This window comes from Triturus cristatus, chromosome 10 (genome assembly GCF_964204655.1).
Source record: "Triturus cristatus chromosome 10, aTriCri1.1, whole genome shotgun sequence".
NCBI lineage: Eukaryota > Metazoa > Chordata > Amphibia > Caudata > Salamandridae > Triturus > Triturus cristatus.
The window spans coordinates 676,379,532-676,402,656 of record NC_140593.1 but is presented as its reverse complement, the minus strand read 5'-3'; the positions used below and the strand labels follow the sequence as shown (position 1 = coordinate 676,402,656).

Here is a 23,125-nt window from a genome sequence, read left to right as displayed (position 1 = left end):
TGAAGAACTTCCCTTTTTTGAGTTCCTTGCATCTATTTCCCTAGAAAAAGGGAGCAATACCATATTCAGCTGTGTGCCTGTCCTTGTTTATGAACTTCACTACAGAGCAGCTGTAGGAGTCGTTTACCAGACAGAATCTCTTTTACCCAGTATCAATGGCATCAATGGAGTCTAGGGATACGAGCTGCAATTGTATGCATCTACCCATGGTTTGTGGTATTCAGGAGATTGCAGGTTTTGAGAACAGATGCACACACACAGACCTATGTGGCTGTTTGTGGGTCTCGGTACTGAAAACAGCCTGGCATGGGGAGGAAACTCTATATAAAAAATGAAGTATACTGGCAAGAAGGGAGGTGGGGGGGTGATACTTGCATAATTTATCAGGATCAGAAGAGAGGATTATGCTTTCACTTTCTGAAAATCACATACAAATCACATTACATGACCTCCTGAGACATCCTGGATCATCTGACTGGTTTCAATCGCCTGAGTAGTAAGTTATGTCAAAATCAATCGAGTGAAAATCCCCATTTCCAGGATGGTGTTGCTGGATTACCACACAAGAAATGTTTAGAGAAATTGAGACCAAAAAAGGGCCTGATTTACTGTTTGATGGATGAAGAAAAGGCTTTCAAGGTGGCAGAGGACTTTACATCTCTCAAGCTGCCTTTACTCTGCCTACAAACTTTAGAGTTCACCGCCTGCCCTACTGTGAATTCTGTGGGTGCGTTTATATAGCAGTCACAGTGATTCATACAAAGCCTTTTAAAAGTTTTTACTTTTCAAAAACAGTCTCCCAAAACAGGAGTTTCTTTTTGGAAAAGTAAAAACGAATTTACTCAAAACCATCAGAGGTTTCTCCCATGGTCATTTTTTTATATCCCTCAGCAGTGTAAAAAAAAAAGCCTTATGACCGCCCACGCTAAATAGGGTGTTCGGGTGGCTTACCTTCGAAGATGGTACTTCCTCGGGCCGTCAAAGAAAGGTTTATGGCAACTGAGTACATTTTACTCTGTCTGCATAAACTTGTCAGTTGGCTTGACCCAAAATTGGGCAGTGGGACTGAGAGACTGGTGCACAGGGTACTTTGTCGCTGTAGCAATGGAGTACCCTGACTATCAAACTCTATATCGGGAGGTAAATCTTTCACAACACAATTTATCTAAGTATTGACTACAAAGGAATAGAGAACTAAATAAACATGTCAGTACTCCAGTATGTAACGCATGATAACCAGACTAGTATTGTCCCAGCATGTATCACTCCATATTCAAGCTAGTTTCTACAATGCACTTGTATACAACGGTCTATCACCCGGCGAATGCTCACAATTCCTAAGCATCTTCCATAGGACTATAATATCAATGAACCAGTACATAAAGCACCTTTGCTATGCCAGTACAGCAAATGCCCCAGTATGTAAAGCACTACACTTCAGCCAGTATTAGCAAGTACCTGTATGTAATGGATTACACCCAAGCCAGTATAAATAATGTCTCATCACATAAAGTAACAAAACTATGAAGGTAATCTATACAGCCTAGTATCTTGCACTGGATTCTCAAGTCAGTATTCACTATGTTAAAATGGTAGTTCACAATGATACAGTAAGTAAAGCATTAATACTACCCATTCCTCAGGCCAGTGTATGATGTGGCTCATCTATATAGCACCATAATGAGACTAATATAAAAACACACCCTATACTGATCAGTGATTCCCAGCTTACACCTGTAATTGGACCTCTTTCGATTTCTTTTGAGCATCACTGTCCTGCCCCGCACTTAGAACACAATCACCATATGGGCAGCAGCAGCACACTGTCACAGATTTACCTGCAAAACGGAGTTGCTTCCTGATGACTGACAGATCAAAGACAAGGGACACCATACAAAGGCTGACCTTTGGTGTAATGCTGGTAAATTCTAGAATGCTATATCAAGGACCAGAGGGGAAGATTATGTATTCTTTCTTCACTTCATTTTTACAGCAGCCATGTTTAACATATAACCATAAATGACCTTTCCCATGAAGCAACAGGAAAGGAAGACAAAAGGTATGAGACCAAAGGTAACCTTGCTAGTCGCATGATAGTCCTTCCTTGATTATCGATCCCCTTTTTCTTCGCTGCTGCAGCCATGATATGAGTGCCCTCTCCTTGTGTGATTTGCTTTCTGTGGTAAGGATTAAGAGAACCATGCCGCTGTTGGTTGTATTTGCTACCATTAATTACTCCCTTATAACAAGGGCCCGCGAGAACGCATTTCATCGCTCCTTTCACGGCACTGACGTCTGGGCCGCGGTCCCCACGGTAGAGGCCTCCGCCCACTAGAGAGCGCTCTTTCATAAGCACAGTGCGGCTATAGAGACGCTACAGCTCCTCTGTCAGACGGCGAGCAATCAACATTCAAACCAAACGGCAAGCCAACAAAGAGGGCCTTGGCCCTGGCCCCCACCCTGCATGGAGTAAGACACCCCGCAAGATCTCTAGGTGCTGGTATACACCTGTTGGGACCTGGCATGGAGGCGTATTGTGCTTGCGCATTCTTGTTTCTAGGTTCCCTGCGTGGAACACGGAATGCGGGGGTTTCGGCAGTTGCTGCCAGGGAGCTGGCGAGACTGGACAGAATAAAGCGACTTGGTGAACCTACCTGCGTGTCCACTTCATTTTAGTGGCGATGAGTGGTCCAGTCCCCAGTCTTCCCCACCCTGTGTTGCTGAATCCTGCTGATTACCTTGCCACTTCCAGGTGACGAATTGAAGACTAACCAACTATCAGAATCTGCTGAGCCTCACCGGAACCTGTCCAGTAGAGACTCCGACGGGGATTGTCTTCCATACCGAAAATTGAAGGAATTCGCACTTGTCTTTCCTCAGCGTTAACCCACTAGATTTGACAATGTCCAACACTTGTTTGACTCTGGTATCGTGTTCTAACTAATTTTTTCCATAAATAAGAATATCGTCTTGGAAGAACACGACTCCTGAGTCAAACAAGTGTTGTACATTGTCAAATCTAGTGGGTTAACGCTGAGGAAAGATAAGTGCAAATTCTTTCAAGAAGCCGTGGACTATCTGGGACACCACATTTCTGGTAGGGGGGTTGAACCCAAGGTAAAGCTTTTAGATTCCATCCAAAATGCACCTGAACCTCAGAATAAGGACCCGCTTCGTTCTTTTTTAGGTCTGGTTGAATATTACGCCACATTTGTAGCCAATTTCTCAGACATGACGGCACGCTTGCGTGATCTCCTCAAAAAGAATGCTAAGTTTGTGTGGTCTGTTGAGTGTAGTCTTGACTTCGAGCTCTTGAAGGAAGCAATTGTCCAAGCACGCCCCCTAAAGCTGTTTAACATCAATGATCGTTGTACTGTTACTACAGATGCCAGCAATGTGGTCTTAGGGGCTGTTCTTATGCAGAAGAGATGTGACAATAGGGAGGAGACCATAGCTTTTGCCTCAAGAGCACTTCGGGGGCGGAGAGCACTTACTCCACGTTCGAAAAGGAGGCCCTAGGTTTGTGGTGGGGTGTACAACATTTCCAGAACTTTTTGTGGGGGGAACAAATTTCTTTTGAGAACCGAACATAAACCTTTGGTGGATCTCTTTAACACCCAAGGTGGGGGGGGGAGAGCCACTACACGCATAGCCAAGTGGCAGTGCAGACTGAATGAGTTTAACTATTGTCTGGAGTATGTGGCTGGTGTTAAGAATCATGTGGCCGATTCTCTGTCCAGGTTACCCCTCACCGAGGTTGCTGCTGACACTGTGGTTGATGATCTGAAAATGGTGTGTGCTGTTTGTGCGGTTGCTGACACTGTCGAGGGTGCCCTGTCTGAAATCGATTGGAAATTGGCAGTCTCCGAGGATGCTGGGATCACCAGGGTATTGGACTTTGTGGTTCACGGTTGGCCCAGCGATATGAATTTGGCTCCTGAGCTGATTCCTTTTAAGAGAGTATGCAACGAATTGTCTCTTGTGGATGGAATTCTTCGGAGGGGTGGGTTGTTGGTTGTGCTTGAGAGCATGCGCATGAAAGTTTTGGATCTGGCTCACAAAGGTCATCTGGGCATTCGCGCCATGAAACGAAGGGTTAGAGAGGACTTCTAGTGGCCGGATGTAGATAAGTCCATCGAGCATTGTATTCGTGATTGTGGAGCATGTGTTTTGAGTGACAAAACACAAGTAACCTATCCTTCTTCCATCAATCCTATTGTTGTTAAGAACTCACCATGGAACAAGTTGGCTTTTGATGTAGCTGGACCTTTTGGTGTGATGGGTAGTTCTCCCAAATATGCCTTTGTGTTGATTGATTATACGTCTAAATGGCCTGAGGTGAGGTGTGTGGATGGGGTCAATTCTGGTACCATCATCAATTTTTTCATGGATGTCTTTCTTCGGGAGGGGTTTCCGGAAGTGCTAGTGACTGACAACGGGACTCAGTTCGTGCCTGTAGAGATGCAGGAGTTTCTAAAGGAGCATGGCATCAAGCATATCCTCACCTCACTTTATCATCCCGCAGCAATGGTCTAGTTAAGTGTTTCAACCGTGTTGTCAATGATCAGCTACAGTTGGCTTTGATCAATGGATTGCATTGGAAGGGGGCCATCTCTGAGATGTTGTGGGCTATGAGAACCCCTCCTTATGCGATTACTGGGATGTCTCCCTTCACCTTGCTAAGGGGTAGAGTAGCGGGGTTCTAAGCTTAATAAAGACTGGATGTCAAGAAAAGAGGTTGATCAACCGAAGTTGGGCAAAGTAGCTGATGTCAGAGCTGCTACACAATCCAAGTATGCGTCTATTTGTGCCAGAGTATCTCTGGTATGTGTCGGTGACTGGGTGAGGGTGAAGAATCCTGTCCTTGTTCGTAACGGATCCTCTCAGTTTTCTGCTCCGGTCAAAGTGAGGGAGGTGAGAGATCATCGGGTAGTTTTGGAGAATGGTAAAATCTGGAATACATGTGCAGTCTCTGTCGTGCCGAAGTCTAAGGCTGAGTATGTAAGAGGGAAATTTGGGGTCCATACACCCTGTGCTAGTGTGCATCCTGTGGGGTAAGTTTGGGGATACATGTTTCCTACAGGGAGATTGTTCCCCGGGAAAGCTCTTCTAGGGCAAGGGCTGCTCCCGCCAAATTTCAGGACTATGTCAGATATTGAACCTTGCAGAACTCTTTTGTCAACTCTAATCATCTTTACATTACTTTAAAATTTTTGTTTTGTATTTGTTTCTCCTGTTAGGTTTGTTTATATTTTGTTGTTTGCCATGTGAAGGAAGGGGTAGGTGTGTTGAGACCTGGCGTGGATGTGTGTTATGCTCGCGCATTCTTGTTTCTAGGTTCCCTGCATGGATCACGGAATGCAGGGGTTTCGGCAGTTGCTGCCAGGGAGCTTGCGAGACTGGACAACAATAAAGCGACTTGGTAAACCTACCTGCGTGTCGACTTCCTCTTAACACCACACCATTTTTTGACTGGATCAATGCCCCACAGGTGGGTCTGTATCAGTGCCAGTAGGCACTGACAACAAGTATGCACCAATTGATGCCCCTTTGGGGTCTGCATTATCATACAGGTGGGAGCCTGCATATTGATACCGTAAAAGACAAGCCCAGGTGTGAAGCCCATGAGATAAAAAAGGGCGTTTCTGTCCGAGGGGATCAACCCATACCTGAGCTCCCGGTTCTCTATACAGCTGTATCCAGCAACAGATCACAACTTTCAGCTGCCCATATTAGTTTATTGGCCTCTTTGTAACACCAGGACGCATTCAGAGATGAACTATTCAGAGAACAATAGGCCTCCCTACATACCTTCTGATGAAGAACTTTGCGGCCCAGTAGATGCATCCATTCACCAGGCCATTGCCTCAGCCATAACTCCTCTGGAACACAAACTGATGAAGTTAGCTTACTGCTATCCTGGGCCTCTGAATTTGGTGGATCCTCCCATGAGTCCTAGGAAACGCCTGCATCAAAGACCATATTCCTTCTAATGAGCGGAGCAAACTCAAGCATGTACAGGGCATGGACATGGATGTGTCTGACAGTCTGAAAAGCTCGTTCTTATCCCAATCTATTCCCCCCTCAGACAACCCTGACTCCCAAATTCCTTTTCTAGTGGGTAAGGCCTTGGGGGAGGAGATGATCTAACTAGACGAGGCAGTTACCCCTAACCCATTGGACATGGATGTCTACCATGGGGATTTGGATGAGGACCCAGGCCCCTCTAGACCTTTGCGTCCTTCCGCAGATGCAGGAAAACTTTCCTGAGCCCTTTATAACAAATGGGACAGACATGTCAGACATTCTGGACCCGGACGATCTCATGCACCCATATTCCTCAGAGTGGTCTTCAGCAGAGAAAGTAGCGACCTATGTCACAGCACGCTGATTAAGCCATTGGAAAAGGAGGCCCGGGCTTGCCTCAGGGTGGAGTGTCCTCATCCCTCTTTGGGAGGCGAGGTGGCCAAGACCCTAGAGGCGACACTCAAATGGCCACCTTCCTGGGAAGATATATCTGAGACCCCAAGAAAGGCATTGCTAAACACCACAGGGCCACTCACTAAAATCGTGGATATGGCTGAAGAGGGCAAACAATTGTGGTCCACAATTTTGCCGGATATTCTCTTGGGATGGGGTCACCGGGCCATCAACTTGCTAACTGTGCATTGTCCACAGAACGCATGAGGTGACTCCTTATTAAAGTGGATCACAAACTGGGAGACCTAGCTTCCTCCGAAGCAGGCCCAATTGCACAAAGGAACTCTTTGGAGACACGTTTGTCAAGGAAATGGGGAAGTGTGTAGCTACCTTTACTTACCTGTAAGTATACTTGTTCCTGAGGTTTTCTCCTGGGCCAGTCGTGGTAGAAGGCGCACTGCCAGCCGCTCCTTTACAACAGCTCCCACCCGGGCCAAGGATCTCACCGCTGACAATAGCAGGAAAGGTCCAGGCTCTGAGGCTTCTTCCCATCTGGAGGGCCACACCACAAAGAGGCCAGGGGTTGGAACTTGCAGAAGTTTCCACAGAATTACTCCCGGTATGTGTTCTTCCTTCTTCCCAACTTAGAGTGGCAGGGTGGCTGGCCTAATTCGTCTACAATTGAGAACGCACTACATCCGATGCCTGGGTCCTCCAATCAATATAAGGTTTTCATATGGAATTTTATGGGACTTCCCTTCAAAGACAGCTCCCTCGTCCTCTCCTGTTCTTAGAACGAGACTTCCTCCTGATTACACAGGAAGTGGAGGACCTATTAAACAAAGGGGCTATATTCCCTTCTGTCATCCACCCTTGGGCTTTGTAAGCAATCTTTTCTTGGTAGAAAAGATAGTTGGAGGTCAACGGCCCGTCATCAATCTGAGAGAATTCAAAGAGTGGCTGGTTTATCGCCACTTCAAAATGGAAGGAATTCACCTTCTGAGGGAAATTTTGAGCCAGCCGATTGGAAGGGAATCTGGATTTGAAGGACATGTACATCACCATCCCTATCTTCCCACCACACCACAGATTCCTTCAGTTTGAATGGAAAGACCAACTGTATGAGTTCACATCTTTGCCCTTCGGTCTTTCCTATGCGCCCTGGTGCTTCAAAAGGTGCTATGTCTGACCACGGAGACCCTACAGGATGAATGAATCTGCCTAATAGTCTATTTGGACAATATCCTCATCATGGACTAATGACCAATGAAACTTCGAAAAACGTCTCCCAACAGCAGTACACATTTTGGATGGTCTAAGCTTCATCATCAATGCAAAAAAAATCACTGCTCCTTTCAGCCCAATAAGCAACATTTCTGGGTTTCGGAATCAACTCCAGCTTCACCACTCGGAGCCTTCAGTCGAAAACGATTGCGAAGATCAGACAAGAGCTCTACAAGAATCTATCAAAGGAATGAACCTCACTGAGGCAAATGGCTTGAATAGGGGGTCTCCTTTACTTATCTATTCCAGCAATGTTTTCTGGGTCCTTTCCACTACAGGGCCATGCAGTGCAGGAAAGCTCACCACTTATGCAGAGGCTTGACACACTCAGAGAGGGTTCCTTTGACGGAAGACGCAAAGGAGGAAATGAGATGGCAGCTCACGCATATGGAGCCATGAAGTGGGAGAGCAATCTTTGGTTCCAATCCAGTTATCATAATAGAATCAGAGGCCAGCAGAAGCGGCTGGGGTATCCTTTGTGGCATCTTATACACTGGAGGGAAGAGGTCTTAAGAAGAACAGCGGTTACAAATCAACTGACTGGAACTTCAGTCAGGCTTATTTGCCGTATGGTGATGGACCAAAGAGACGGCATGGTGTTGTGTGCTGCTGAAGATGGACAATGTTTCGTCAGTTTGTTACATCAACCATCTCAAGCGGACTTGATCAAAAACCCCATCGGAGTTAGCCAAGAACTTCTGGCGTTTCTGCCTGGGCAACAACATCGTGGTGATAGCAGAACAATGAAGTGGCAGACTGGAACTCCAGATTACTCCAGGACATGAGTCTTTGGAAGTGTCACTCAGCAATCTCCAAGGCAGAGGAGCGATGGGCCTGTTCACGGTGGATCTATTTGCATCGCACCTGAATCACCAACTGGAGAGATCCTTCAGCTGAAGACCAGACCCTCAAGCAGTAGAGATTGGTGCTTTTCTCGAGGATTGAATTAGAAAAAAGAAGGATATGCATTCCCTTTCTTCTAAATGATCGCAAGACTATCAACAGAGGTAAGATGACATTAGGTGGACAGAAGGTGGAGTTGGTGGTAACGCCGAATTGGAGATCGCAATTTTGGTATCCAGTTCTGATGGAACTTTCTTGGGATTCTCCAATCCTTCTTCCCCCAGTGCCAAATCTCCCCCAGGGCCCTGTGGGAAATTCCCATCACTTAGTATTGAATGGACACCTGTTTCTACTGGCGTGGAAGATTTCAGAGAATGATGGAAAGTCCCAGGACTTTCGCAAGAAGCTAAACATCTCCTATGAAGGACCTGGGTGGAAGGAACAAGTAAGAGGTATAAATCCGCACAGAGAAGAAGGTAGGGTTGGTGTCTCCAGAGGGAGGTGGATCCTGTGGCGTCCAGTCTGTTTGAACTTTTTGTCTTCCTTGGCCTCAGAAGGTCTTGCTTACAGATCAGTGAATACCTTCAGGTTGGTCATCTCAGCAGAGCAGTCTCCAGTTGGGAACACCCTTTGGTGCAAAAACTGATTAGGGGTATACGCCTATCACCTCCTCCTGAACCAAGGTACTCAACCTTTGGGATGTGAACGATGTCCTTGAACTCTTTTTGTCATGGAAGAGCAATAAATACTTTCTAGGAAGGAGCTATCAGGTAAGCTGACCATGGTGCTGTGCCTCATATCCTGAAGAAGAGTTTCGTATGTTAAAGCACTGGAGCCGGGCAGAGTGTTTACCCCGGATGGAGTTACATTCCATGTATCTAGACAAGCAAAATGTAATTTGAGGTTGATTTCATACCCAGCGTTCAATGAAGATACCAAATTATGTGTGGTGAGATGCATAATGGCCTATTAAGACATGACTTCTGGGTTTCACCCGCTAAGTGAAAGACAACTCCTCATTTCCATTCTCAAATCATTGCAAGTGGTCTCCTCCCCTACTATAAAGATGGGTCAGATGGATCATGCAAGAGGCCGGTGTTGACACTTTCAAATTTGGGGCACATTCTGCTAGGGGTGCTTTGACCTCAAAATCCTTTGTTCTAGGGGCCCGGTTGGAGGACATCTGAATGCGCCAGATTGGTCCTTGGATTCCACCTTTCAATGTTTTACTTCAATCAAATCATAGACATGACAACCATGGTGGTCAATAAGCTTTGAACATGTATAATCGTCGCCTTCAGTTCCGACACAGAATTAAAAATTCCTAGGTTTTGTAACGGAAAGTTACAATTCTATGAAGGACTCTGAGGTGAGAATTATCTCTCCCAACGATCAGGGGATCATGACCCACCTGTATTGCGGGAACAGGAAGACCGACGTATTACGGGAAATAAAAAAAGATTTGTGTGGTTTGATATGCTATGATACATACTATATGATAACATAGATCTGTATTTGTAACGGTGTTTACAATATGATATCATAAAATTGTATTTGTAACGTTATGTTGTATACTGGTTGAGAGACATTACAAATCTGGTTTCTAAATTATGTTATTTTGTATGCTTCATAGGAATTGAAGTGTCCAAGCAAGAATACACATAGGACGGAGAAGATCTTGGCTGCGGGAAGAAAGAGGGGGAGGGGGATAATTGTCAAGTTGGACTATTATGGGACTTGCAGAGCTACCATTGGTTGAATAACTTTGGTCTTCCTTTCCAGTTGCTTCATGGGAAAGGTAGTTTATGGTTATATGTTAAACATGGCTGCTAAGATACGAAAGTTAGGACACTTTTAATTTCATTACAGAGCGCCGATAATATATATATATATATATATATATATATGAAACAAGTATTCGACTCTCCCCACTGCCCAGCCGGCGAAGAGAGAGTCACGGACTCCGAAACATCGTGGCAAAAATTCAGGTCTTTATTTGTTCTCTACAGCTTATGACGCGTTTCGGATAACAAAGTATCCTTGTTCACATGCGGAAACGCAGTCCGCCAACTGTTTTTATATCCTTATTTTTTGGTTGTTTTTTTGTTTCTCCCGTGTCATGTGTTCCCAAGTGAACATAGAAGACATACTATTTTACTAGTATTGCTCATGATCTATTTTACCAAAGCGTGTTATATGGTTGCTTACACATTTGCTTAGGCTTGACTAGCATATCCAACATTATTTGATAATTTTGTAAAGTGCAAGTGTTGATTAAAATAACTGCATGAATGCCGGTATCACTGACAATAGTATTGCAAAATGGTTCTGTATAAACAATGAACTTGATCATATTGTAGATTAAAAAATATTTTTTGTTACACACCTATACTTAAATATTGTGTCCTACATTACATGATATTAAATATATACTAATGGATTCATATATTTAAAATTCATAAAAATTCATTAAAAAACCTATTGAGCGGGGGGGAGGAGCCTAGCGCTTCACCAAGATGGCCGCGTGAGCTTTGAGCTCCCGAGACCCTCGTGCCCTCCGTCGACTATCCTGTCTCTAATCCTGTCTGTATGCATGGCATCGTGCAGATGACTTGTCAGGGAGGCGATTGATGCTACCCGAGGTCGGATCGCCCACCGGGAACCGGAGTTACGCATGGCGGAGGATTGAGGCCTATCTCCGAGGGATGCCAGGGGCTAGAGTTGGCAGGATGCCCGACCTCTAATTGAACAACAGCGGCCAGGCGAGGTGTGAACTACCGGACGGAGGTCCCCATCCTTTCACTTTCACTTTCACTTTCTCGCCCTTTGTTTGCCCTGCCCAGGGAGTGCTCTCGGCTGCTTTATTATCATTTGGACGCTCTGCACGCTACTCTGGCGGCCCATCGCAGGACTGAGCACTCCTGATTCCTTTCGCTGAGAGAGGGCCGTCCTGTTTGAACCGACCTGCTTGAACCAACCATGTCGGGCAAAGCAGAGGTGGATCGGCTGAAGCCTAAGGCCACCAGGCGGGGAGCCTATACTCAAGCCAATAATATGGACCGCTATGCCCAGCAGAAGGGGTCACCGGGTGGACCCAGCCAGTCGCCGGATACACAGAAGACTGCCTCACCCTTGGCCCCGGAGCTCTCGCTGCAGGATGTCATGGGCGCGCTCGAAGGGCTGCAGACTTCGATTGGGAGACAGTTTGATGCCCTGGCGCACAAAGTGGATACCATCTTGGTGGACGTTAATCTGATCCGCGCGGATCTGGGCAAAACAAATGAACGAGTTAAAACCCTGGACCTCAAGACCACGGGCCTCGCTGATGATGTCTCGGAACTACAGACCGAGGTCCGTAAGTTGCGGACCGAGAGTGATCTCGCCGCCCGTCGGCTGGAGGACTTTGAGAGCCGGGCCAGGCGCAACAACGTGCGCGTTATCGGGGTCCCGGAGTCCTCGGACGAGACTTCTGTAGACCTGCTCGTGGAGGACTTGGTGCTTAACCATCTGCAGCCTAAGGGTCTTGGGAAGTTTTTCGCAGTTGAGAGGGCCCATAGAGTGCCGGGTGGGAGGCCCAAGGTGGGAGCCCCACCGAGGCCGATTGTCGCCCGGCTCTTTCATTTTCGAGATCGGGACGCTATCCTGCAAGCATCGAGGGTGACGGGCCCGGTCCCCTTCCAGAACGCGTCGGTGAATTTCTATCCTGACTTCACCCAGCAGGTGCAGAGGCAGAGGCAGGGCTTCCTGGGGGTGAAGAGGCGGCTTCGGGAGAGGGAACTGAAATATGCCATGCTCTTCCCTGCCAGACTACGTGTGGTGTACGAAGACCGAACATTCTTCTTTGAGTCGCCTGTCATGGCCGATGAATGGCTGGACGCTCTGCCCCGACGACGGACGGGAGAGGTCACTGCCGCAGACGGGGACAGTGGCCGGGATGAACAAGGTTGATGTCTTCGGAGCCGGACTGACTCGATTTGTCTCTAGCTAATGACTTGAACAGAATGCAGTAAATACGGAGGGTTGTGGGAGGACGAGGGGAGCTCTTTCCTCCCTTAGGGTACTTTTTGTAGATTTTGGGTTTGGTAGGGCGACAGGCACACTGCAAGTTGGGGGGGCTTTGTAAGCTGCAGCAGGGGTGCAGGGTGGGGGGGATAGTTGGGATTTTGGGTTTGTTGTTGGGGGGTTCGTTTCTGCAAGGCGTAGTGATTATTTTCAGGACTGTTCCATGGTGGCTCTTCGGGTGTGGGGTGGGCCTCTTTACGTGTGGGGATGGGGGGTAGGGGTTTAAGTGTTATTAGCTGGAATGTTAATGGTTTGGGGGATCGCATTAAGCGCGGGATTGTTTTGCAATTCTTGAAACGGTCATTGCCGGATGTCGCCCTACTGCAGGAGACGCACCTTATAGGTAACACGTGCTATGCTCTTAATAGGAAGGGTTATAAATTCATAGCTCATTCGGGATTCTCCTCTGGGTCCAGGGGTGTGGGCATCCTAGTCAGAGCCTCGTTACCATTTGAGGTGGACTCCACCATTGTTGACGATAGGGGGAGGTTTGTGGCGGTGGCGGGGCGGTGGGAGGGAAGAACTTTGGTTTTAGTTTCGGTTTATGTCCCGCCGGCCCTGCAGGCCTCCACGTTTACAGATCTGGGTAGGGCCTTGCTGGATCTCCCGGGGGGTATGCTTGTGGTGGGGGGTGATTTCAATGCTGTCGGCTCTGGGCTGCTGGATAGATACCCGTCCAGAGACACAGGGGGGGCTCAGAAGTGGCTTCCAGACTTTCTAGACACACTGGGCCTGATAGACTGCTGGAGGCTCCGGCACCCCACACAGAGCCAATACACCTTCCACTCCGGGGCGCATGGTAGCCTCTCTAGGATTGATTACCTGCTCACTCTGGCTGCGCACGCCTCATTGGTGTCCGAGGCCAGGCACATGGCGCGTGGTATATCGGACCATTCGCCAGTGTGGGTCAGGCTGGATGTCGGCCGTGAGGGAGGGGGAAGGGTGGCTCCTATTAACCCTTGGTACTTTCGAGACCCCAAGATGCGCAGCGCACTGGTGAAGACAGTTGATAATTTCTTCAAGGACAATCAGGGATCCGTGGACTCGGCTGTGTCGCTGTGGGAAGCATTTAAGACCGTGCTGCTAGGGGAGGCCCTCTCCCTTGTAGTGGCGGCCAAGCGGCGGAGAGATGGCGAGGTTATGCAGGTTGAGGAGGAGATCGTGGCTTTGGAGGGAGCGCTCGAGGAGGAGGTTACAGAGGCCTCACTGCATGAGCTGAGCTTGAAGCAAGCCGAGTATAAGGACCTGGTGACGAATGCCGCTAAGACCCTCAGTAGGGAACAGCAGGGCCGCCTGTATGATGTTGGTGACAAGGCCGGGAAACTCCTAGCTTGGCTGGACAAAAAAGAACGGGTCAATAGAGTAGTGCCGGAGTTGACGGGAGAGGGGGGAGAGGTGATTGTGGAACCTGAGAGGATTGTACAGTGTTTCTCGGACTATTTCCGTATGGTTTATGCCTCAGTGTCGGATAGGCCGCCCGAGGACTCGCGTGACCTCTTGCGTGATATCGCTCTGCCCTGTCTCTCTGACGTAGATAGGGATGATCTTGATGGTGACATAACGGTCGATGAGGTGGCGGGAGCTATCCGCGCGCTGAACTCGGGTAAGGCCTCGGGCCCGAATGGCTTGCCGGTTGACCTGTATAAACTGTTTCCGGATAGGGTCGCCCCTCACCTGCGCGCCATGTTCATGGAGGCGCGGGGGAGTGGGACCCTCCCGTTGGATCAGCGACTGGCGACAATTGTTGTTATACACAAAGATGGTAAACCCCGAGATAAGTGTGCCTCATATAGGCCTATCTCACTCCTTAACGCCGAGCCGAAGATTCTGGCTAAAATCCTGGCGGCCCGATTGATCAGGGTACTTGGAGACTTGATCCACCCAGATCAATCCGGTTTTATTCCGCATCGTAACACTGCGTTAAACCTTCGGCGCCTTCATGGTGTATTCGCCAGGGCGGGCACGCTGCGTGAACCAGCTATTGTGGCGTCTCTCGATGCCACGATGGCCTTTGATACGGTGGAATGGGCATATTTGTGGGCTGTGCTGGCCAAGTTCGGCTTTGGCCATGGTTTTGTGAGCTGGGTGAGGTTGCTGTATGAGGGACCCCTTGCGAGTGTGGTGGTAAATTGCCGGGCATCGACTCCGTTTCAGCTTGGGAGGGGTACTCGGCAAGGTTGCCCCCTGTCGCCATTGTTGTTCGCCCTCGCCCTTGAGCCGCTGGCAGCGTGGATACGCTGGCACCCGGATATACGGGGACTTAGATGGTCGCCCGAACACGAGGACCGCATTTCGCTATATGCTGATGACATCCTGTTGTATCTTGCCTCGCCCAAGAAATCACTTATAGTGGTCTGTGACGTTCTTACATCTTTCGGTAGGAATTCGGGTCTCGTCATCAACTGGAGTAAATCGTATTTATATGTTCTGAGTGGCGAGGTTCCACCGATCCCGCGAACTTGTTCGATCCAGATCGCTCAGCAGGGCTTCGTGTATCTGGGGATCTTTATCTCCACGGACTCCGCTTTGCGGTATGAGAGGAACTTGCTCCCCCCCCTAGCGCGCCTGCGGCGGGATGTAGAGGGCTGGCGGAGGCTGCCGCTCTGCCTCGTTGGGCGCGCTGCCTTGTTCAAAATGATGTCTCTTCCCCGGTTCCTCTACGCATTGCAGAATACTCTAGATTGGGTACCGGCCAACTACTTTCGGGAGGTCGAAAGCCTCCAACGAACGTTGTTGTGGGATGGGCGGCCGCGAATAGCAATTGCTAAGTTGATGCTTCCATGGTATGATGGGGGTATTGCGCTTCCAGACATCCGACGCTACTATTGGGCCACCCAGCTGAGCGCGATTAATCATGGTCTCTATGGCCCTGTCCTCAGCCCTGGTTATGCCATGGACAGGTGGTTGCTGCGTGGTGGTAACTATCACAGGGCGTTGTACCCGCGGTCCCTGGACTCGTCCCTCACGGGGCCCACTGGGGTGGCGGTGCGTGTGTGGAAGATGGCAACTGACTCGCTGGGCTGGAAGGATAGGCTCACCCTTGCTACCCCGCTGTTTGAATCTGAAAGATTGGGTAGGCTTTGGCATACAAAAGGTTTTGATAAATGGGACTTGATTGGCATCTCCAGGGTCGGAGATGTGCTGATTAAGGGGAGGGTGAAGTCCTTTGAAGAGTTGCAGAAGGAGTATGAGCTGGGGACATCCGAGTTTTTCCGCTATGTTCAGGTGCGTCATGCCCTCCGGTCAGTTCTCGTGGAGGGTGAGAAGGTGCCTGAGTCCTCTCCTTTGGAGGACCGGATCCTTGATGGCCATATGCCTGAGAGCACGATCTCGCTCATCTACAAGAAATTGATAAATGTCCGGGCGGATATGCTTCTGGGGCTGCGGGACCAGTGGACTAGGGATGGACTCGAGTTGGATGACGAGGATTGGCAGTCTGCTGTTTCCTCTCCCAAGGAGGTTGCGATCCCGTCGCGTCTGAGGCTGGTGCAGCTCAAAATACTGCATCGAGTGTATGTGACGGGGCCAAGGCTGGTTCATATGGGATTCTCTGAGGAAGGCCTATGTAGGAGGGGATGTGGTATGGTGGGTACTTTCCTGCATATCATTTGGGAATGTGGTGTCATCACGGAATTCTGGAGGAGAGTCCATGCAGTGATGGGGGAGGTGATGGGCATTGCTATGCAGCCGGAAGCGCGGTGTTGTCTCCTGAATGTCTGGGGGCCCACTGATCACGATGAGGCACAGACCCAATGGGTGACTCTGGGTAACATGGTCGCTAAGAGAGATATCGCGCGATTGTGGGGCTCCGCGGGGCCCCCCACATTGACCGCGTGGAAAGAAAATATGGACTGGAGTATGCTCAGGGAAAAGACAGTATATTGCGCTAGAGGCCGCCCTCAGAAGTGGCACGCCATCTGGGGGCGGTGGAATCAATACAGGGGGGGAATATGTCTTGCCCCTGATTTGGATCCCCCCGAGGAACAGCTTTCTTCTTGACATTCTTTCCAGCTCAGTATATAAGATGTAATGGTTAATTGACTTCTTGGGCCTCTGCTGTCCCCCTTCTTCCTCTTATCACAGTACTGTGACTGTTAGATGATTGGGGTCCGGCCTCCCCTGGGGGGCTATCACCATGGGCATTCAGTGTTCTTGCCTTGCTGGGGTTTGTTGTGTGTTTGCGTTTATTTAAAAATGGAATCTTTTCACTGCTCCTTTAATGCAATGTGGACGCTTCTCTGTCCTTCTCTACCGAAGCTGCCGAACCTCCGGGTTGTCGGCTGAATAGCTGTGTCCAGACTCTTGAAGAAATAAAGGTTTTAAAAAAAAAAAAAAAAAAAAAAACCTATTGAGCATTTCATATATCTACATAATAAGAAGATTAAATATGAATAAATTCATGGACATCAGTGCAAAACTCGCAAATTGTAGGCTTATTGCTTATCTAAAATCTAAGCAAATTGTATGTAAATAACATCTAAAAATGTTGGTGCAAAGCTCGCAATTTGTAAACATAGAAAAGCACGTATAGTTTCTACATACAGTACTCAAGAGTGCAAAACGCAATACTTTAAAGTGCAATAATTGTGTTGGTGTGTTAGTGCATGATTAAAGTTATTGTGGAGGAGGTTTAAAAACAGGGACGGGGGGTTGCAGCTGGGGATATCTAAATGTATAAATTTAATATATTGTATACAGTGCACTGCGTTACAGGAAGTTATGTAGGTCCTCTGTATTGTTCAGCCCTCTAGGGTGTCTACTGCCTAATTCCAGGATCATTTTGGATTCTAGCTGGCATAAGGCTCGTTCCCGGTTCCCCCCTCTGTGGGGGTTTGGGATTGCTGCAATCACATAATATTTTAGACACTTTAGGTCATTGCCATGTGTCGTCCTGAAGTGCCTGGCTACTGGGTACGCTGTGTCGTTGTTGACGATTGCTCGCAGGTGATGTAAGATTCTGACATGCACCTGTGCCTTAGTACTGCCCACATATCGAAGGCCACAGGTGCATGTCAGAACATACACAGCGTACTCAGTCTTGCAGTTGTACCTACCTTTGATCTTGGTCTCAGTGGGGCTGATGGGTCTTTTATTTGGTGGTGGTTTCGCCAAATCTACATGCTTGACACGAAGAGCACTTGTAAAACCCTTGTCTCAGTTGTAGCAATGTTTTGTTTTTCATTACCATTTCAGGCCTGCTTTTCACTATTTGCGTTCTCATAGGGATACCCTTTCTGAAAGTGATGGTAGGACTATCTAGGAGATCAAGGGCCAAAACTGCAGCGGTCAGAACTATGGGCCAATTACGTCTGATAATGGAACTGATCTGCCGTTCTTTCTGGTTGAACGTGAGGATGAGTCTGGGCGCATTTGCTTCATGTGTCTGTTCTAGGCTTCTGTCTTTCGGCTCTAGCAAGGAGTTCCTTGGTCTGAGAGCTACTTTCGCCACTGCCTGATTGAGGATTGATGTACTGTATCCTCTCTGTCTAAACCTCATCAATGCTTCTTGTGTGCATCTTTCCTGCTCTTCTATGGTTCTGCATATTCATTTAATTCTTAAGAGTTCCCCGTAGGGTATGCTTTGTACCAAGTGCTGAGGGTGAGCACTTGACGCATAAAGCCTCGAGTTGCCCGCCGTTATTTTTCTGTGTAGAGTAGTTGTGATCTGTTCTTCATTTATATATACTCTTACATCTAGAAAATCAACACTTTTTTCACTTATGTGTGAGGTGAATCTTAAATTAGCAGAATTGTTGTTGATGTTGTTGATAAATAGAGTGGCACTTTCTTCACTACCCTGCCAGACAACAAAAACATCATCTATATACCGAAGCCAATGCTTCACATGCTTGTACATTGCAGAGTGTGTTGACCTCAGGATCTGCTCCTCCCACCAGCCCACCATGAGACAGGCGTAGCTGGGGGAGAAGTATATAGTATATATATACACACACACACACATATGCTTCACCGTCTCCGTTCCACTTCTTTGATGAGGACACACGGCACCACAGACATCGGTATGTTTTCATTCTTTCTTTATTTTTTCAACACCATAGTGCAACCACACAGACTGAAGATCTACGCGTTTCGGCTCCCAACCATCTACTGGACCATAAGAGATATATATATATATTATGACCTGTAAGTACATTCGAATTCCGTTCACTATATCTATTACTTGTTAAGCACTTGTCACTATAAAAGAGCCGATCTTATAGTAAAGCGTTGTCATGTGATCAAGGCCAGCAACGGCTGAAACGCGTTATGGCGGATAAACCTCATTAAAAAACTCACGCACTCAACTTGTGGTCCGTGCTCGTTTCTACTTATCAAGGAGGTGTATGTGGCGAGATTCCTGATATTGACAACCGGATTGACTTCCTCCGGTTTTCACAGACCACCTCCTCACAGACTGGCTCTGCGAACGGCAAGTCAAGGTCTCTGGTACACATGGTGTGTGGCGTCTGCGGCTGCAGCTCCTGCTTTGAACCGGAAGGCAACGCGAAACTTCCGGGTGAAGGAAAATCGCAGAGACCCCCTGACAGTAGTGAAACCAGCGTACCTTGGTGGCCCGCAGCGGGATTCGGGTCGGCTGATCGTGTCGGCTGACCGATGGTCCCGAGTGTACGCCGATCGACTGAATCGAGGTAGGCAAATAACTGTGTACCTGGCATCAGGCGGGGAGGTATGCTACCACAAAGCCCAATGCGGTCTAACTAACAATACACAGGCTGTCGGATCAATACAATAGAGGAAAAATGGCTGCTGACACGCTGCACGATCGGGAAGCAGCTGCAGATGAGATGTTTCAAGACCCTCCCACGAACCAAATAGAGTGGGCCAGAGGTGCAACAGGAGCAACTGGTGGCAATTCCAATAATATTAAAGAAACATTTCGCAAATTGGAAAAACTCATGAAGAAAGAGCAGGCCAAGTGGTGGGAGTATAAGTCCCTCCAACCATATCTAAAACATGGGCAGGATCCCGAGGGGGCTGAGGATAATGATAGCTCCCAGCTGTGAAACCCCAAACCCTCAAATAATGGTGGAGTGGGCAGAGTGTAACTTGGAGTAGTCACGCAAATTAGTGCAAATTCTAGTAAAGTACACCGAAAGTGACAGACTGGAATTACAAATGAAAATAGATGCCCTTAACAATAAAATCAAGGCTTTAGGGGATACCCAACCGTTACAAAAACTATGTGAGGAGATGATGGGGAGACTACGTAAAGAGGAGAACAAGATTAAGACAAGAAAATCTTACAAATTCCAACGCGACAAAGCGATTTGCGAAAACGGTCAGATATTTACGTTTTCGCACAAATACGATTCACTAAGGAATGCCAGGTCTAACAAACAAATGCACATTGCACAACAAATAGGCCACAATCAATACCATGAAGCTATCACATCAGCATCAGACCTCAGTTTGGCACTGGAAAGCGAATCTGAACCGAAACTGAGTGCCACAAGACCAAGCCAAAGTAAAACCAAATCGTCCTTGGTGGAGGAATTAGATTTTTTTTACGGCAAAGCAGAAGGGAGACCCTACACTCTTGGAACAGCAGACCAGGTAAGAACGCAACAACAAAAGAAGACGGTAAAGAAGAAAAGCTAGTCGAAAGCGGAGGAAACAAGAAACCAGTGTGCAGGAACGGACACTGGAAACGCAAGTAATTGAAAATCAACTGCATCACAGCACCAACCACAGCGCCAACACCATAATAAATTGGAGGAAGTGGACCTGAACGCAGCCGAACTACAACTGCTTGCATTAGGATTATCGTATTGCCCTGAAAGCAACTTTAATTACACACAAACTAGAACTGATGTGTATAAGTTCATACGAAAATTAAAGTTGAAGAAATATTATTTACTCCAAAGAAATCCACAGAATATGGACACCAGATCAGTAATGACTCCATCTCCAAATACATCGAATTTAACAGTGGGGGCCTAGCTCTGCTTCAAGATCTCCATGACATACAAGAGGAAAACACAGTCCAAGTCATGAAGGAGGAACAAAGGATACAACAAACAAATATCTCAAGTACACTACGATATTAAGTGTATGCCAAACCTGATACCCCTTTCAAAACCAAATCTAAATTTACCCCAATCATGCCTCGGGACTCCTTGGATGTTTTTAACAAACAGGTGGTAGCCCAAATCAAAACACTGAATGCTAATCTCCATAAGACCAAAAGAAGATACACAAATTATGAAAGGAAATATCATCAGTTAATTGAGAAACTCCAGAATGAGAAGCAAATAGTGGTCAGGAACTCTGATAAAGGAGGTAACATCGCCTGCCCACTAGATGACAATATGGAAGAAGCTCTATCGCAACTCAATGACAAATGTTATAGGAAAAGCTCATTACAAAAAATGAAAAGTACCCAAGATGAATTTTGCGTAAAACTTCTAGCGTGGAAAAGTATGGGCTTACTAAATTTGGAGGAATACACATTTTTAAAAAAAGAACATCCAACCATTCTGGTCATTTATTGTATTCCTAAAGTACATAGGAACTTGCAGAAGCCACCGGGCAGACCTATCATATCGGCATGTGATGGCCCCTTTGAAAACATGAACAGGTATTTAGACAATTTTCTGCAGGATCATGTGAAAAACTTTGAATTTTATGTACAGGACACCGGCGACTTCCTACGCAAAATTCTAAATATACAACGGCACCCGGGATACATCCAAATGGATCTTGATGTTACATCGTTGTACACGAGCATCAGACACAGCGATGGCATCAGGTCAGTGGAGTACTTTCTCAATAATCGTCCTTTAAAATTTGCACAGCATAGTAGAGTGCTAATAAGCATGCTTTTGTTCTGTCCTGAAAATAATTTATTTATGTTTAAAAAACAGATTTACTAACAGGTCTGAGGTGTGGCAATGGGGGCCAGCTTCTCTCCTAACTATGCTTGTTTACACATGGGCTGGTGGAAGGGTCTGGTCCTCAAAAATCAATTTAACCACATATTCCAAGAGAAACTAATAACCTGGCTTAGGTTTATTGACGATTTATTCATAATCGGGTACGGTACAGAGCAAAGTGCGCTGGAGTTTGTCTTGCAAATTAATGTAAATAATATCAATTACAATTTTACGGTTACCATCAGACCTGAAAAGGTGACTTTTTTAGATGTCCATGTTCTCATTGCAAATAATAAGATCACATCTACCTTACACCATAAGGAAACTGCAGGCAACTGTATTGCATGCTACGAGTTCACATCGTGCACATCTAATACAAAGCATTCCTTATGGCGAAATGTTAAGGATGAGGAGGATATGCAGAGATGAGGCAGATCTGGCCATTAAACAGCAAGAAAGCTAAGAGAGATTTTTGGCAAGGGGCTATCAAATCAAAACCATAGATGCCACCATAGCCAAATCCAGATTGCTGTCCAGATCTGACCTATTAGCAGGCAATACAAAGGAGACGGGCCTGGATGAGACAAACAAACTGATCACGAGAGTGAAACCCCTAGAATAATTTTAAAATATACAAAGCAAGAAAAACAACTTAGGGGCATTATAAAATGCAATTGGCCTATCGTTTTAGATGATCCAGTAATAGACCACCTTTTACCCAAAACACCATCCATCTCCTACAGAAAGACAGCTTCTATGGGCAATGCCCTAGTGAAGAGCAAAGCAAACACAAGGAGAGGATGTACGGGCGTTGAAACTTTTCAGACACTCACCCCCAGTCACAGATCTGGGTTGAATCCATCATCATTCATTAGCTCACTTCACCACCTCAGTTCAGACCCAGCTATAGGCAAATCAGTCTTGACCCTGTGCCTCATGGAACAGTCCAGCCCGAAATGCCAAGCCAGTGAAGAGCAGTCCAGAAGATATATGAACAGGGACTTGGCTCACTGCAAGAAAGGGTTTTCTTAAGTGTGCAACTTGCAAAGCCTGCAGATATGGGATCAACAAAACCACATATCAAACAGCACTCAGCGAGAAAGTGCAGGCAATAGATAAACATCTCATGTGTAAAACAGACCACGTCGTCTACGTACTGGAATGTAGCTGTGGTCTACAATATGTAGGCAGTACTAAATTGCAAGCACACAAAAGAGTACTGCAGCGCACCAGGGCTAAAATTAACCAAGATCCTAGCTACCCTGTAGCAAGACACTTTAGAGAAACCCACAACAGTGATCTTAAGCACTTAAAATACTTTTTAATAGATGCTCTCTTCATACAAAAAAGAGGAGGGAAATCGGGAGGAAAAAGTTGGGAGATGGGAAACACAGTATATTTTAGATTTGGATACAAAAATTCCAGGTGGATTGAATCCAAGCGAAGATCCTCATGCTTATCTGTAAATGATTGTTGATATTGTGACACAGATCATAACAATAACATGAGTATGTATCCTTATTGTCAAATGCTTAATAGGTTTTTTAAGGTTTTAATGTTTGTATTACTATAACAACTTTTAGATGAACTGGTTTTTATCTAAGAATAATGCATTTTAGTAA

The 23,125-nt window shown here is 46.8% G+C and overlaps 1 protein-coding gene and 1 long non-coding RNA gene across 3 annotated transcripts in view; one reads left to right on the top strand and one right to left on the bottom strand.

Moving 5' to 3' along the window:
• The window catches only part of IFT140 (intraflagellar transport 140), a 1,808,590-nt gene that overhangs the window by 1,477,771 nt on the left and 307,694 nt on the right, over positions 1-23,125 (bottom strand). The gene's annotated exons all lie outside the window — the stretch shown is intronic.
• The window catches only part of LOC146789893 (uncharacterized), a 454,764-nt gene that overhangs the window by 157,048 nt on the left and 274,591 nt on the right, over positions 1-23,125 (top strand). The gene's annotated exons all lie outside the window — the stretch shown is intronic.